This window comes from Cupressus sempervirens, chromosome 5, assembly GCF_028749045.1.
Source record: "Cupressus sempervirens isolate cs-2001-9-10 chromosome 5, ASM2874904v1, whole genome shotgun sequence".
Classification (NCBI taxonomy): Eukaryota; Viridiplantae; Streptophyta; class Pinopsida; order Cupressales; family Cupressaceae; genus Cupressus; species Cupressus sempervirens.
Window position 1 is genome coordinate 944,213,139 of NC_143122.1, and position 18,136 is coordinate 944,231,274.

The window sequence follows — 18,136 nt, forward strand, 5'->3', positions numbered from 1 at the left end:
ATACAACCCTTCATTAGTTTTGAAAGTTGTCTTCCACTCATCCCCCTTTCTAATCCTAATCTGATGCTCTCCATTTTTAAGACCTATTTTTGAAAATTATCCTGCCTCTCCTAAACAGTCCATGAGATCCTCCATCCTTGGTATGAGAAACCCATATCTTATGGTGATTCTAGTAATCGCCCTAGAATCAATGCACAATTTCCATTTTCCCCTTTCTTGGGAGCTAACATTGTGGGCATTGCACAAGGGCTAATACTTTTCCAAATCAGTCCGCTGTTCAAGAATTCATGTACTTGATTTGCTATATCCTCATTTGGTTGAGGAGACATCTTGTAGGCAACCTTGTTTGGGAGGGAGACTCTTGGCATAAGGTCAATTTGGTGGCTTACACTTCTCTTAGGTGGTAAAGACCATGGTGTCCCATCAATGACTATGTCATTGTATTTGTTCAACAACTCTCGTACCTCTATAGGGATTTTGTTCTCCTTGCTATCCTCTTCAGGTCAATTTTGGGTTTTATTACCAAGGCATACCTTATACCTCCTTCCTTCATGTAGTTCAAAAATTCTTTCTGCCCAACCATTAGTACATTAGGGCCTATTTGCCCAAAAATTATAACAAAAAGAGAGACTCTTCACAGTCTAACTGAAAGTCTCATTAATTTCCCAAAACATAATTCTTTATTTTCAAATACAACTCTTCGTATATCTATGCCTCAATGCATGTTGAATGACACATGTCTATATATTTAGTATTACAATTTAATCACAAGTGTCTTGTTCCGTTGAAGGTGACCAAAATGATAATAACATCCTGATTTCTAGAGATAAAGATCTCTATTGCAGCTACAATCTTCAACAAATCTTGTCCCAAGAATTAATCTTGTTCTTCCTGTGTTTCTCTCTTTCCTCTTGTACATGATTCCAACAAGAGAGGGAAAGTCCCCTCAATCTTGCCTTTGCCAACTTTACTCTTTTGTCCTCAGGGACCTCCTTGAGTTCAAAATGATTGGTTAGGGCATCAATCCACTCCATTATTTCCTTTGCATCCATGCTTCCACTGTACAATCTGTCATTGACTTCTGGTCTACAATCAACTCTACTAGTTGGGGAGGGGTTTCTTCTTCTCCATCTTCCCTTGTTCCTCTTCTCTCTCTTTATCCTTTGCCATGGATTTATTAAATTCCCCTAAAACGTTGCTTCAAGCATTTCTTCCACCAACCTCTTGATTGTCTCTTGAGACATTTTGGGAGGCATTGTGTTAGACTCAAGCTCCCCTTGTGTCTCTTCTTCTAACATACACTTCCACGCCCAACTATTTAGCTCTAATACCAATATGATGAGGAGACCATAGGCTAGGATGTTCTTTCACCTTACATTAACCATTATAAGGTTCATCTACAAACTCTTCACCAAACCAAGCCTTGTAACCTTTTCACAAAGTCTCAACTCCGCATACTTCTTCAATTAGGGTCCACTCTCCTTATTCACTCTTCATACTCCCAATCTATAATTTAATTCTCTATAGTAGGCATTTTGAAAGTGTTTATAAAAGACAAATGTCATACCTTGATTCAACCTTAGTATTGCATGCTATAGAATGCGAATTTTCAAGGTTTTTTTCGACAATTTCCTATATGTTTTTTTTTAACTTTTGGTTTTATTTCCCTTGATTGTAAGTGCTCGATTTTGAAAATCGTAAGTTTTTTTGATTGATTTTTATTGTTTAAAATTTAAATTGATTGTTTTACTTTTTCTTTGTCTTAGGTCTTTTGCCTTTGAAAATATAATCATTTTGAGCAATTGCTGGTTTAAATACATGCTTAATTTAAAGAGAGAATGAAGAATACATAACTTGCAATTGGGGTTTTTAAATCTTGACTGCAAGTGGTATTCTTTGAAGTTTATAAAACCATGAGCTTGTAACGTTAATTGGAAAGTCCAATTTAGTCAATTGGATTCATTTTTGAACCACTTACAAGTTAATTCTATTTGCAATTGGGTCTTAAAATCCTGATTACAATTTGTCTATATAAATCTTTTGTTTTTACTACTTGCACTTGGGTTACTAAAGCCCTATTACAAGTAAAAGTGTTTGGCTTTTGACTTGCACATTACGATGAAAAGTCTAATGAGTGTTATGACCCAAAGGTCATTTCTTTTTGTTCTAAAGGTAAATGCAAGTTATTCTTACTTGCAATGTCATTGTAAAAAAAGAAAACCCAACTAAGCTTTTATAGCACAGAATGATGATAGTTATAGTTTAAATTGAAACTTGCCATTGAGCTTTTAAAGCCCGTTTACAAGTTTTCATTACTTATTCATCTTTAAAATGCTTGTCATTTGTTTTTTAAAACGTGAATCCTGACTATGAGTTGCAAGTTGACGTTTTATGAAGATCATTTGTAAAATATTTTCACTTGGAGTCAGGGTTTTAGAGCTCGACTACAAGTTATTTCTTTCACTTCAAAAATAAAAGAAAACTTGCAATGCCAAACAGGGAACCCAACCATGCCATTTAGGTTGTTTTTGATGGAAACACACAAGAAGACTTGTATTTGCATTTGCAAGACCCAACTATGCCCTAAAAGCTATGTTTTTGATAAAAATGTTTCTTGTTGAAACACTGAAGTTTGCAACACATTTTCTAAAGCCCGATATTAGGATTTTAATCCATATTTTGCCATCATGGTGATCGTTTTGTTTTCCAACTAGTGATTGTGGAGCTCAAAAGTTCACCATTTGTGAAGAAATACTTCCGGAATCACAAAACACATCAATGGTGGAAAAGTCTTAGTTTTGTTTGACTTGTGATGCCCTTAATGTCTATAAAGCATCGTTTATGAGGTTTTCATTTAAGTTTTTTCAGTGCTTTCCTTCCCAACGATATTCCTTGCTTCATTGTTGGTGTTTTACTTGCAATTTCAGATCAGGTAGGCCCCTTTTTCACTGCAAATCTTTTTACATTCTCTTCATTCATTTCATGAAATTCTTCTTCTCCATTTCCAGCGCCTAGCATTTTGATTTATTGTTTTGTTTTGGTTATCTTCTTTTTGTCTTCATGAATTTACATGGACATTCTTTTGCATATATATATGTAAGGTTTTTGCCAGCAAAAGATTGAATGTATTGTTCCAATTACACAAGTTCTTCCAAGAAGTTGCATGCAAAATCTTCCCAAAAGACAATGCATGTTTTTTCAACAGTTCATATTCTTCCACACTTACAATTGGATTTCAAAACCTCAATTTCTAGTCTATTTTTCTGAGAAAAAGTTAGGTTATTCTCTTAGTTGTAATTAGTAGTTTAAATCCCGAACCTAAGCAAAATATCTTCCCAAATGAAGTTATAATCAAATTTCAAAACCTTGATTACAAGTAAAAGTGACCTTCCATTATATGTGTGTTTGCGTGCAAAAGTTTTTCATTTTGACACCAAGTGAATATGTTCCATCCACTTGCAAAGGTCACCTCGAAATTCATCATTTCCCCAATTTTAAAAGTTGGTTTCATTCATTTTGCTCTAGTTTCCAATTCCTAAAATCCTTCTTTTCATATCCTACATATACACCCTTCTAGATGTACAAGTGTCTTATGGATTCTTTAGTGGCTCATGAAGATGTTTTTACTTGGTAGAACTTTAATAATACAACTTCATCTTTGAGAGGTTCATTTGCTATGTTAGAAGAGCCAATCTCTTTAGGCAACAAGAAAATGATGAAGTATAAAAATCTCAAATACGAAAACTCCATATTAGCTTTACATATTACTTCTTCATTTGATGAGATGAGGAATACAAAGATAGGTCATGTTGATAGGTCTGATTTTATCAAGAGGGTCAACACATTTGAAAAGACCAAGATGACCATTCTTATTCAGAGTAACATTCACTTTATCTCTACATTCCCAATGGCTGGCCTAGAGCCAAAATTTTTGTTAGCTTGTGCGAAACACGTTGACTACAAATCTAGAACCATTAGAGATGATGATGGAATTGTTAGCATTAGATTGGAAAAGGAAAAAGCTTTGAATTGGTGGAATGACAATAAAAAAGATTGCATTGATTTTATAGAGTATCTGTATATCTAGATGGCTGAGGATGTTCAAAACTGACTTTCATTAGGATTTCAATGATTTGATCACTCTTGTCAGCAGGATCACAGGCTTAAGGGAATCCAACTTGTTTGAACTTTGGATGTATAAATTCATTTCCCTTATTGTGAGATCCAAACAAAAAATCTTTTTGGGAGAGATCATCATTAACACTCTCACCTTCTACATGAATTTTTACTTGGTATTTATTGTAGCTTCTCTTAGATCCTTTTGTTGTGTTTTAACTAAGGGCGAGAAATCATTGGTTCCATTTTGTGAATACTATGAGCAACTAGCTTTAAAGCCCAACATGGTACATTGCAAGAAAGTGTAGGATGCATTCTTTGGATACCGCTTGTGCCTTTTCAATAAAACACTTTAAAAAAGAAGAGTATTCAATGCAACTTAGAATAATGCGAATGAATATAGATGTTTCTGCAATTTCCAACCTTTACCTACACTAGAGTTGGTTGCTACGAGGATGAATCCAACAAAATCCCATGATATTCCATAGACGTAATCATCTCGATGGAGCTTGCAAGACAAGTCATTGTTGTTTAGGCTTATTAATCAATTCAACATAAATATGGGCTTGGTATCTCTACGCAGAATCCACTTCAGATTGGAAAATATGCACTGATAACCACACCTAAGCAAGGTGCATGGAAACATAATTATAGGGGATTACACTTGAGAAGTTCAAATTTAGGAAACACTTTTGACTATTAGGGGATGAATGATAAGATCAAGAGAAGTTTTACACATGTGCATTGCTTCGAGGATACCTAGATTGACTTGCGACCAAAGGAGAACATAAGGAAACTAGATCACATTAGGTTGACTCTAAAGTAGAGTGTTGATTTTAATCTAACCTAGATCCCAAAAGGTTTGGAGGATGACAATGATATTCTTGATCCTAAATATCATGGGCAATAGGCTAAAAAGCTCCCTATTGCTCATCTTTTATGGTCACATAAACAAAGCATATCTATTTTTCACAGGTTCCAGTCCATTCTAGCCAATGCTTGTGCATGGCTGAACAAAAGGGGCACAAGAACTATCATGATTTACACTGGGGTCGAGTTGGGTGTAAATATTAAATCAGAGCTAAGAATAAAGAGGGCACTTCTATTACGATGATAGATAATCGTCTACTATTAGTTAATGGTAATCTATTGTAAATATTAGAGTGTTTCTAATATTTAGTTAGCTATAGTTAGCTGTAGCTTTTTTAGCTTTCTTTCAGCTAGAATAGAATGTTTCTATTCTTTACAATCGCGTTTCCCAAGGAAACATCGTTCCATTCTTTTGTATATAATGACCTCTCGGTCTCTCTTAATAACAAATACACATTTTACCAATTACTTCGTAATATGGTATCAGAGCCAATACTTATACTTTTTTTTGAAAAATTTATGATTTCTTTCAAAATTATTTGCTCAAATTTTTCAAATTTATTTTTGAGATTATCTCAATAACCCATCTAGGGTTTTCATTTTTATGAGAAATTCATAGCTAATCGCACTGAAAATCATTTTTCTATACAACCGACTAGGGTCTTTTCAAAGATAAGTCTGCACTCCAAATCACGACTTCTAAAATCGCTCATGCTATTGCTCGCATTTTTTTGCTGGCTGGGGGGCTTGGTTTAGCTACCACTGTTCAAGATCAAAGTAAGCAATACCTTGGTTTAGTGATCAAAGGAGGTTGTTTTAGTGGATAAAGATGTGGCAGTATAGGAAAGAATATAGGTTGCAGACTATGAGGATGAACATGAAGATCCTGTTCCATAAATATCTGTCGTTGAAAGCACATAATTGATTGTTGTGATTCTTGCATCAATGTACACACTTGTTGAGGCCCCTATGTCTCCTCTTACATTGATGTAGATTCATTTTCTATAGTTTGTGTTACTCTAGTGAACTCATCCAGAGTGCCTATTTCCTCATCTGTTCCACATCCGCTTTTGAGGAACAATATGATAGTTTGGTGAATGTATTTGAAGTGTACATATTCCCTAATCTACCAAATGCCTCTGTGACTCTTTTGGATACCTCGATTGCACATTTTGATTTGTTAATGGTTGATGCTTCTCAAGGCAATCAAGTGCTTGTAGGCTTGTAACCATTCAGAATGAGGCATCAACTATTCTGATAGTTGTTATACAGTTCGGAGCAATGTTTCTAGTGGTCGCTATCACTCCTACTTAGAATGCCTCTTTTAGCCTATGTCCTTGGCTTAGCATAATTACTTTGAAGAGGAAGAGGCAAGAGATCTACTGAGATGACTTTGACTTAAAGCAATTTAAGAAGACCAAACCTCCAATGAGTGAAAGGTCGAAGATAGTTTGTAAGGTGATATTTGATTGGAATAAGATAAAGTATGCTGAAATTTTAGAACCTCTTCTAGAAAAAGTGTAGGATGAGTTGCAAACCTTTGACTACCGGTTCATGAGATCGGAACTTGGTAAGCACACAGGTTGGATACCAAAAGGATACGCAAGATATAGTTGCAATACATTCTCAAAGCAATGATCAACAATGGGCTAAGAAAAATCAGCTGAAGGAGGAGAATATTTGGTTACTAAAAGTGTTGACCCATGGTAGATTCATGCGGCTAAACTGAATGAAGTCCTTGCATTGTTCAATCAAGATCTAAAGGTCTTGGAAGATGACTTGGAGGTATGGAATGCATTTCCATAGATTGATTTGGATGTTTATGTGAGCGTTTTCATTTCTTTTTCAGAAATGTTTATCGAGTATTAGGAACCAATGGTCTACAGGGGTCAAGTGATTGAAGGGTCAGTCACAGATGTAAAGCCAACCATTGGTATTTGTGGAGAGAAAGAACATGCCATAATGAGGTTTTGGGGAGCTGATATGCAGGTTAATGGATGAGAGTGACGAGTTGATTCTGGAAGATGTTGCAATATCAGAGCTCATGAAAGTGATTCACATAGAGCTTGGGGCAGATCACTTCACTCTCTGTTCCATGAACAAACACACAAGCTTTGAATTTCACTGGGTCCTCTTTAGGCAATACTTGAGGAGAGCGACAAAGCCATTTCCAAGCGTGCCGACACAATCATCAAAATGACTATAGTAGCACGATATAGAGGTGCACTAGAGCTTGGAGCGATGCAAGAATCTATATGTAGATTCAAGGCTTTCATTGATGGTCTATGAGGAATCTAGAAGTGTCTCAGACACTTAATGTAATAACCCCAGCTAGTAATAGCCTTGTCTAACTTCAATTTCTTGACTATTCAAACGTTTGACATTTTGTCAAACACCTGGCAAGCAAACATAATAACATTGAAATAAACCCAACCCAGTTCCACAGTCTATGTTGTTGGATGACCAAACATATATGTCTTCTTTCTTCTTGCGTTTAATCCTTTTTGAATTTTTGGATAATAACAGTAATAGAGATAATGCAATGCAAAAGAAATAATAAGAAATAACAATCACTCCATTCTGCTCAATTCTGTTTTTTGCACAATTCAAGCCAATTTAATTACATCTTGCTAAGCAACTTAAACACTGGAAATTAAAATTGCACAAGTTAAATCTATACACACAAATGGAACCTGGATAAGTGCAGCAAATTCCCTAACAGCTGCTACCCACTCCAACAAGGCATACTAGTTTGTGATAATTTTTTTAGCAGCCACACTAGGATTGTTTTTATGTATGATTCCCTCACAAAACTGTGCGCAACCTTCTGTGTATAGGCGTATGTCATTTAAGAACAGTGTGGGCCTACAAACAGTTACTGTAGGGCCTGAAACTTCCCACACACCCTCTCTATGTTTGATTGTAGGCCTTCAAACTTGGACGCAGGGCTTTCCTGGGACATGCAGGCCAACCTAGCACGTTTGCAGCTCACAACAGGTCAAACCATTGCCTTGTGAAGTGATGGCGACTCTCCTGCAACACAAAATCAAACTCTCAACAGGAACGTTGGAACCACTAATGCAATCACAACCTCTCTAATCAGATCAAACCTTCAACAATGAATCAAAGAAATCATCAACCACTCTAGATTTGCTACCCAATCAACTTCAAAATGCCAACCACCATAACAAAGAACTCCAACTTCTGATAAACAGTATGCCACAGTAGGGAAGTAACAATTGCAATACCTAAGCTGCAATTGCATAGATAAATCAAGGAGAACCATTCTCCAAGCAAGATTACCAAACCCTTATACCTCAACAAGGGTAAAGGAAAACAACTCATAACTTCTTCACAGGAAACAAAAGAAAAATAATTAATCGGATGTTTCCATCAACATGAGCTCATAATTATATTCCCCATTGGCACAAAGTTTCCCAAAGGCAGTTTCACTTAAGAATCTTCCTCAACACAACATCATTTTGTAATGGACCATAAAATATGATTTATTAATTTCTTTTGCTCCCAAAAACGACCTTTTCAACCATATCATAACATTATCACACGCAAGGCTACTTTTTTTGTGCCCAAGACTTAAAACTTTCCAACGCGGTTCCAACGAGCTATGACACTAAGGTAACCAAAATACAAACGCAACAAAAATAGCAACCTTGACATATTTAGATGAATAATAATAATAATTCACCCGTCTTGTGAAAATGACTAAAAAAGCATCAGAATAGAAATCTAACAACACTAGAGTGATCTCGATGAAGAAAGACCATGAATGAGCCGGACGGGGTAACCTACTATAAATGGACATTCCTCCAAGATTCTTGGAGCTCAAACTAGAAGCCCAAAATAAAAAATAAGAGCATCACTGAACTCCTCTTACTCAATTGAGCTCATCAGAACCAATAGTTGACTCACTATAAATAGTAAGCTCCTCAAAACATAGAACTCCGACTTCTCATATACAGTATACCACAGTAGGGAAGTAACAATTGCAATACCTAAGCTGCAATTGCACAGATAAATCAAGGAGAACCAATCTCCAGGCAAGATCACTAAACCCTTATACCTCAACAAGGGCAAAGGAAAACAACTCAGAACTTCTTCACAGGCAACAAAAGCAAAATAATTGATCATATGCTTTTCCATCAAAATGAGCTCATAATTATAACCCCTATTGGCACAAAGTTTTCCAAATGCAACTTCACTAAAGAAGCTTCCTCAAACCAACATTATTTTATAATGGACCATATAATATAATTTATTAATTTCTTTTTGGCTCCCAAAAACAGCCTTTTCAACCATATCATAACATTATCACACACAAGGCTATTGTTTTTGTGCCCAAGATTTAAAACTCTCCAACCTAGTTCCAACGAGCTATGGCACTAAGGTAGCCAAAGTACAATAGCAGCAAAAATAGCAACCTCGACATATTTAGATGAATACTAATAATTCACCCGTCTTGCGAAAATGATTGAAGAAGCATCAAAATCGAAATCTGACAATAGCATAGTGATCTTGATGAAGAAAGACGATGAATGAATCAGATGGGTGACTTACTATAAATAGACACTCCCTCCAAGATTTTTAGAGCTCAAACAAGAAGTCCAAAAAAAAACTCAGAGCATCATTCAACTCCTCTAACTCAATTGAGCATAGTATAACAAACTGTTGACCTAACTATAACTAGTAAATTCCTCAAAATTGAGCTAAAACTCAACATTGGTTGTTGGAAAGCCTATAACCTCCACAATTGAGACCCTCAAATCCCACTATCAGCTCACTAGGGTTGTGATGATGAGTTGATGAAGCCAATTGCAGTAGCTTGGTAAAAATGGGGACATTACACTTAACCTCTTTAAATGATTTTATATAGTTGTTATGTTGTTGATATATAGTTGTTATGTTGTTGATATCTTGTATGGAATCAAAGCACAAGTTGTAGTTGTAAGTGACCTTTCACTTTTAGTGCTACTACATGTAATTAAATTGCAACTCAAAATACATTAGGCCTAAAATGCATGTAATCGAATTGCAGTTCAAAATACATTAGGACTAAAATACACGTAATGGAATTGCAAGTCAAAATGCATTAGGACTTATAGTTTGAAAAAGTCAAAATTAGTTGTAGAATAGATTAAGATTGTTATGATTCTCCCAGCTATATTCTCCCAATTCCTCACCTATATAAAGGAGTAGGCTTGATTGTAAAGATGGTCTTTTGTTTATGCAACTAGATTATGCTCAAAATTCTTGTAATGTTAAAACTTGAGTTTCATTGTGCAAAAGTTTCCAAGTGAATAAAAATAACAAGTTTTCTCAAACTTTGTGTTTTGTGTTGAAAGACTAGTGATTTTTTTATTTTTATGTATTCTTACTTTGCATAGATAATTCAACTTTAAGTTCATCGAGTTGCACATTTTCTGTTATCATAATCTTTTGAATAATTAATTTGCTTCTTTGTAGATTTTATGCTGCAATAGAGACAAGTATCATTTAGAGTGGCTTTTCGATACTAGGAGCTGAGTGACTTTGTGCCTCGGTTTTCAGTAATCTTATAGAATGTAGAAGGTGATCTGCTAAAGACTTTGAACTTTATCGTGTACCCAAAATTGTTAGTTTATCTCTCTGAATAAGTATATAATTTTTGGGTTACTATAACTGTTCCACTAGAAAGTAAATTGGTATATTCTTGGTTGCTCTTATATCAACCAAGAGGCTTTTGATATTATCATAGCGGTAAGTCCTTTTTTGATGTTGTTTTAGCATTGTTCGAAAGATATTTGTGCATTGTTCTTGAAAAACAAGGAATCTATTTTAAGAAATGGAACTGCCCTTTCTTGCAAGTATTAGTCAAGTCCTTGTTGAAGGCACCTGTGGTAAGGAGGGAGCCTTCCTTGCTGCTGAGAGGAGAGAGTAATCTCATTTAATGTTGTCTAAAATTACAATTTTGTAAGTTGTGGTCATTATGACTTTAAATTCCCTTTTGCCAACATGACTAAAGGTTGTGACTTAAGGTGAAGTTGCAATCCTTCACCTATCACGCAAGAGTATAAGGTCTTGACTAGGAAATGATTTGGGTCATATGGCATCGATCCAAACATCCTAGGAATAAAAAGGAAAACATAGGTAACCAATCCAAGTGGGTTATGTATTGCAGTCAACAACCAATCAAAATTTGTACCGTTCCAAATCATATCATATATTTACTCAGCAAAACATCTAGGCCAATCTACAGTTCAAGGAATCAAGGAGTATGCATGTCTATATTCCAGCAGTAGGAGTACCTATTTAGCACAGAGGATAAGGATAGACTTATCATAGCTATTGGATGTTATCATAGAAGAATGACATCAAGACACGAGATAGAAAAGGTAGCAAAAGATACATTACATATAAAATACCAAACAATTAGAGCGCCCGTTCCTCACATGGAATCACAAAGCAAGAAATTGAGATAAACAGTCAGTGATAACACTTTCCTACTATGCCTAAATCATATTAGTTGAAACGCATAAGCCTTGTTCAGGTTTGACATGAGTAGCATCATTATTGGCAAATCAATCACAATTCTACACAGTTGGGAGCACACAAAAACCTGGCCTGCAATATTCTTAAGTCCTTGGGGTATATACAACCATTAGTGAATTCCCTGTTAAGGTCAACAAGAATATAACTTATATCCCCTGGTCAAGGTTTCAGATATACTTGGGTCTATATTACCAATCAATAGGAACACGGTTGATGTTTGCATACCAGGTGCAAACGTTCCCTTTTATAATAATACCTTGGTTATGTATAATTCCTTGGGTACTGATATTAAGGAGTACTCATTGGAGTTTAAGCTGGTAAAAAATTAATCACTTTATGAACTGCAATAATTTTTCACTTTATGATTTACACCTTGCTACTTCTCAAATGACAACAACTATTATTCATTCCATGCAGTTTTTTTCTACCATTTCTTTGACAGGTGCCTCCTTCCTCCACTCCTAGCTTGTACAACCATTCTTCGTTGTTGTTTTTTTGTTGCAGATTACACAGGATGAGTGTTTTGCTTGTGATTTGACTATTTTCTTGTTTGTTTTGTAAACATGTATTCTTTGCAACTCAAAATGCAATTTTTGTGTCTTCTAGTTAGAAGTTCATGTTCTCTCTATCGACGGAAATGCATTTTTAAATGTTTATGTTTTCAGTCTTTGTCTATTTTGCAATTAGGGTTAAAAAGGTGATTTGCAAACAAGTGTCTTCTTAAGAAACACAAGGGTTTAATCTGCTTTCTATTTGAAGAGAGCTCTGGAATTTTCCTGCTACTTCTATCTGCATTCTTTTGCAATTTTCAACCACTATTGTGTTGAACAGGCTGAATAATTAATTGGTGGTTGAATCGGTTAATTTCCAAACAACTATTAAAAGTTTCTCTTTTGTCAGTAAACACTTAACAGTAATTAACAATAAGTTTTAATTTGTCGATCAAGAATAGGAAACATTCACAGTAAAGATAAACATGAAAGCACATAATGGAAGCCTATAATCAGAAAAACCATAGAGAAGCTAATTCTCATGAAATTAACTCCTATTAGGTTGACAATTGATAAGGTGATGTTTACAAGAGGGTCACTGTCAGTTTGCTCATTGTGGGTGGCTCACTGCCGGTCAGGCTTATTACCTTGAAATACAATGAAATTTGAATCCACCACTACACTGTCACCGATATTCAACAACACAGTCTGCACTAACTCGCAACAAATTTGCACTTACATCACATATATCTAGCATACAAGCATCATGCGTACACCTCAACAAATGAAATCTTCCACTCTATTTAAATTGGATGTTGCCCTCAAATCTGTTGGCCTAAACAGATTTGAAATAGGTCATGCCAAGGCATTACCTCAGTGGAGGAAGGAATGAGACGTGGACCACCTCGACCAAAGAATCCTCCTTGACAAGTTCCACACTCTATGCCATCTGTGCAACCTTCAGTTTCAATGGTTATGATGAATATGTTACAAGTCAATAGCTGAGACTGAAGCATAAATAACATGCTCCACTTAGGATCGACCAAAAATATGATCCACCACATGTTGCATGCCAAATAGATCTGCTAGCGCCAAGTGGATCTATGTCCAAGACAATTAAAGGTAAAGCATATAAAGCACACCTATCAGTGAACTCATCACACATCGTTCAACATACAACTGTTACATCAGATCTATTAGAGTACATTGATCAGTACATAATGGACATGTTGTGAGGTTGGAACAATGCTGATATCAATGGCAACCATTAATGACAAAATAATGAATAAGATCAACTTGACATTCTAACAAATCTCCTCCTTTGGCAATAATGACAACACTCATCAATTACAAAGCTCAAACAACCATCTCCAAAGTTCTTCTTCTTGACAACAACAACAAAGTGCCAAACAGAACTCCCCCTTTCTAACATACTCTGCTCCTCCTATGAGGAAGCCTCCAAGCATTGATCCAGAAAGTATAGACATGCAAAACACCAGACCAAACGCATGCACCGATGCATTTAGAGATACACAAGATAGGAATTGGTTCATCAAAACTAATTCCTATATCCTTCAAAGTCTGTAATCCATAATATTTGTGTACTAAAAGAGGATGCTGTAATGTATATTGTTTCAGCAGTTGATGCCATTACGGAATCTTTCTTCTTGGTTGACCAAACAATTAACCAAGAGCGAAGAAAGTTGGCCTCTCCACTGGTACTGCTTCGGTTAACCAAACAACCTGCTCAATCTGCATCTAAGTATGCTGTCAGTGAAAAATCTGATTCTCTTGGACGCTATAACCCCGTATCTTCTGTTCCTTTCAGATGTTTGAAAATTCTCTTTACAACTATAACATGCGACTCTTTCGATTCTTGCTGAATTCTGATTGCCAAACTGGATACATAATGTTTGGTCAACTAGTGGTCAATTATTGTAAACCTCCAATCATTGACCTATACTTGCATCCGCTTTCAGCAAATCCTCCTTAATCAACTTGCATCCGATAACAATAGGAGTGTATATAGGCTTTGAACTCTCCAAACCAAACTTCTTCAATAACTCTTTCACATACTTGGATTGAGAAATGAAAACTCCTTTGCTCTTCTGAACTGCTTGCATTCCAAAAAAATAAAATCAACTCACTAATCATTGACATCTCAAACTCTTTCTGCATGTCTTCAACAAACTTCTTGCATAAGTCATCTTTGCCTCTAAAGATATTTTCATCAACATATACAACAATAATCATAATCTTATCTGAATTTATTTTTCAAATATACATTGTTGTCAGTCCATCTTTTCTTGAATCCTTGACTGATCAAATACTTATCTGGTTTTCCATACTAGGCTCTAGGTGCTTGCTTTAATCCATACGGTGCCTTTTTCATTTTGCAATCTGCATCAGTGTCTTATTCTGATCTGAATCCTTCTGGTTTCTCAATGTAAACTTCCTCCATTAGTTCTCTGTTTAGAAAAGCTGAGTTGACACCCATTTGACGGACCTTGAACTTCTTGAATGTTGCAAATCCGAAGAACATCCTAATCAACTCCATCCGAGCAACAGGTGCATATGTTTCATCAAAGTCAATTCCTGCAATTTGTGAATATCCCTTGCATACCAATCTTGCTTTATTTCTTACTTTCTTTCCATTCTTATCTAGCTTGTTTCGGTACACCCACTTTGCACCTACCACATTCTTGTCTGTCGGTCTCAGCACATGTTCCCAGGTCCAATTCTTTTCAATCTCATTAAGTTCATTATGTTAATTTAACTCTGATCACTACAAAATTCTGTTACAATTTTCGTTCTACCTCTGATAATAGGCAAAAGAAAGCTTGTTTTTGTGTTGGTCTACTCCTAGTAACAACTCCTCTGTTCTTATCGCCAATAATCTGATTTTTCGAATGATGTTTCTTTACATATGTTGGTCTCTCACTGCTTGATGAAGGTGTTTGCTTTGCCACTTCTTCTTTCTTGTCTTCTGTATCATATTCAAATGCTTTTCCAGTGCCTTTTGAAAAACTTCAAGTCTCACATTCATACTTTCCACTGTCTTGTTCAACCTTTTGTTGTAACATCGATACACCTTACTTCTGGTGGAGTAACCCAAAAATATTTCTTCATCTGCTCTGCTATCAAATTTATTGTCTTCATCTCTCCGAATGTAGCACTTCCTTCCAATGATTTTGAAATATTTTATTGCAGGTGCTCTTCCATGCCATAACTCATATGAAATCTTGCCATACAGGTACAAAACTCTATTCAGGGTTTGAACAACACTGTCCACAACTTCTCTCCAGTAGATTTCCGGTAGACTTGCTTCCTTGATCATTGTCCTTGTTGTCTTCTGAACTGTTCTGTTCATTCTCTCTACAACACCATTCTGCTGTGGTGCTCTAGCTGCAAATAATTGTATTTTTATGCCATGCTTCTCACAATAACCTTTGAAACTCATCTAATGTAAATTCTCCTCCTTTGCCTGATCTGAAGCATTTAATCTTTCCACAACGTTCATTTTCAACTCTAGCCTTGAAACTTCCGACTTTTGAAATGCTTTTGACTTTTCTGTAAGAAATGTAACCCAAGTATACCTTGAATGGTCATCAATAAACAATATGAATACCTCTCACCTTGAAAACTCCTTGTTCTAGTGGGACCACAGATGTTAGTATGCACTAGTTCTAGTAAACGAGAAGACGAATGATCTTTTGCCTCAAAAGTTTCTCTTCCCTGCTTCCCTTCTTGACATCCTTTGCATATTGTATTATCTGGTTTGCTCAGCCTTGATAAATCTCTAGCAACATGGGACTTGCTTATTCTTACCAAGCTATTAAAGTTGATGTGACACATCCTCTGGTGCTAGAGCCAACTATCATCAACCTGCCATGAAACATCCTTTTGTAGCTCCTAGCTGGTACATGTTCCTATTAGTCCTCTTGAAAACAACAATTAATGCCTAGTTCTTTTTCTGATCTCACATCCTTCATTCTTGAAAATGGCATCATAACCATTCTCACACATCTGTCCAACACTAAACATATTATGGCATAAATCCTTTACATAATAAACATTGTCAGTATTATTTTTTTATATCAAATTCAATTGATCCTTTACTGACAATATATGTTGCCTTATCATCAACAAATCTTATAAGACCACTATTATAATTGTCAAGTGAAACAAATTTTCTTTTATCTCCATTCATATGATGAGAACAATCACTATCAATTAGCCATTCATTCTTATTTCTTCACATATAAAGCAGTTTTGACATCATCAATTTTAGCACATATGTTAGAAATGACAATCTTAGATTTTTGTTGTTCAGCATAAAACAAATAGTCTTATTCTGATTCATCATCTGAAATGCTATTATCTCCATTTACATAGTAAGTGTTTTTAAAAAACCTTTTAAACTCTTGTCTATGACCTCTCTCTAGTCATTTAGTAGTCAAATGACCAATCTTACCACATCTAAAATATGTTAGGGGTAACATACCCCTGTATTTGTCAGTACCTTTCTTCAATCTTCTTGCAACGTTAGCTTGTAGTTCTTTGTCATCATCACTAGGTTCATCTTTGAACTTAGTTACCTTAAAAGCGGTCTCAGATCTTCCCTTGTCTTCACCATTCTTTCTCAATTCAAATGCTGTCAAAGTGCCTGATAATTGTTCCTTGGAAAACTTCTTTGGATTATAAACCTCCTCAATAGTCGATTGCTTGTTGCTATATGTATCAAACAGTGTCATCAAGATCTTCTTCATGAATCTTCATCGATTATGGTGCCAGCTTGGTATTTGACTTCATTCATAGCACTCTCAACTCTCGAAAAGTAACTCCTAACATCTTCATCATCTTCCATTCTTAGATTCTCATAACGTGTCATAGGATTTAGCTTCGTAGATTACTTTACCCTATTATTTCCTTCATAGATCTCTTCTAACTTTTCCCAAACTTCATAAGCAATCTTCAAGGAAATAAATTTAGCTAATTCTGACTTAGATAAAGCAATAGCGATCGCTCACATTGCTTTTATGATCTCCTCATATGTTTTGATTCCCTCTATTTAAACTTTTCTTTTGTCGGTAAACAGTTAACAATCATTAACAATAACTTTTGATCTGTCTATTAAGCTTATAAAATATTCATAGTAAACATAAACATGAAAGCACTGAAAAATCGACACAATGAACATCGGTATTTAGTGGAAACCTAGAATTGAAAAAACCATGGAGAAGCTAATTCTTATGAAATGAACACCTGTTAGTGTTGTTCAACATATTGTTATTTGTAGAACTGACAATGGGGGAGAATTTTTGTTCCTCTGCGTTGTCTTATTTTTGTGAACAACATGTCATAAAATGCCAATTAACAACACCCTGCACCCCTTAGTAAAATAGTGATTTTGAGCGAAGAAACCACACAATTGCGAGAATGGCTGTGTCCATACTTGGACAGAAGAGTGTTAAAATGCAATTTTGGGCTGAAGCAGTCAACATTGCTATCTATCGTCTCATTCACTTAGCTACAATAGCTGTCAAGAAACAAACTTCGGAAGAGGTCTTGTTAGGCCATAAGCCCATAGCGAGTCATCTAATCTTCTGTTTGATAAACATGATCCTATTACACCTCTTGCTATTGATCTTGTCTCTTCTACTCTTCGACCTAAATGGTGGGCTAAGATGGTGTGCTATCTTCATGATGGCGAGCTCGTTGAGGGTAGAATTGCTCGAAAGAATAGAAAATCTTTTGATTTTGCTCTCATGGAAAACATTTACAGTGTGTATTAGCCTCACACATTTATAAAGGTGAAAGGGATACTTGAATGGGAAGAAGCTATGAAAACTAAGCATCATAGTTTGTTGAAAAATAACACTTGGGTTCTATTAAATCTTTCTTCAAGGAAGAAACCCATTGGATGCGTGGGCCTACAAAGTCAAATGTAAAGGTGATGGAATTTTAAAAAGTACAAGCCTTGTCTTGTTGCCAAAGATTTCTCTCATTGTGAGGAATTGATAATGAGACATTTGCCCTGACAAAATGATGAGCACAGTTGGATTAGTCCTCATTATGGAAACTCAATATGGTTGGAAAGTCCATCTAATTGA

At 35.6% G+C, this 18,136-nt stretch overlaps 1 protein-coding gene across 2 annotated transcripts in view; it reads left to right on the forward strand.

Moving 5' to 3' along the window:
- Positions 1–18,136, forward strand: part of NOF1 (U3 small nucleolar RNA-associated protein) — a 341,291-nt gene that overhangs the window by 59,287 nt on the left and 263,868 nt on the right. The gene's annotated exons all lie outside the window — the stretch shown is intronic.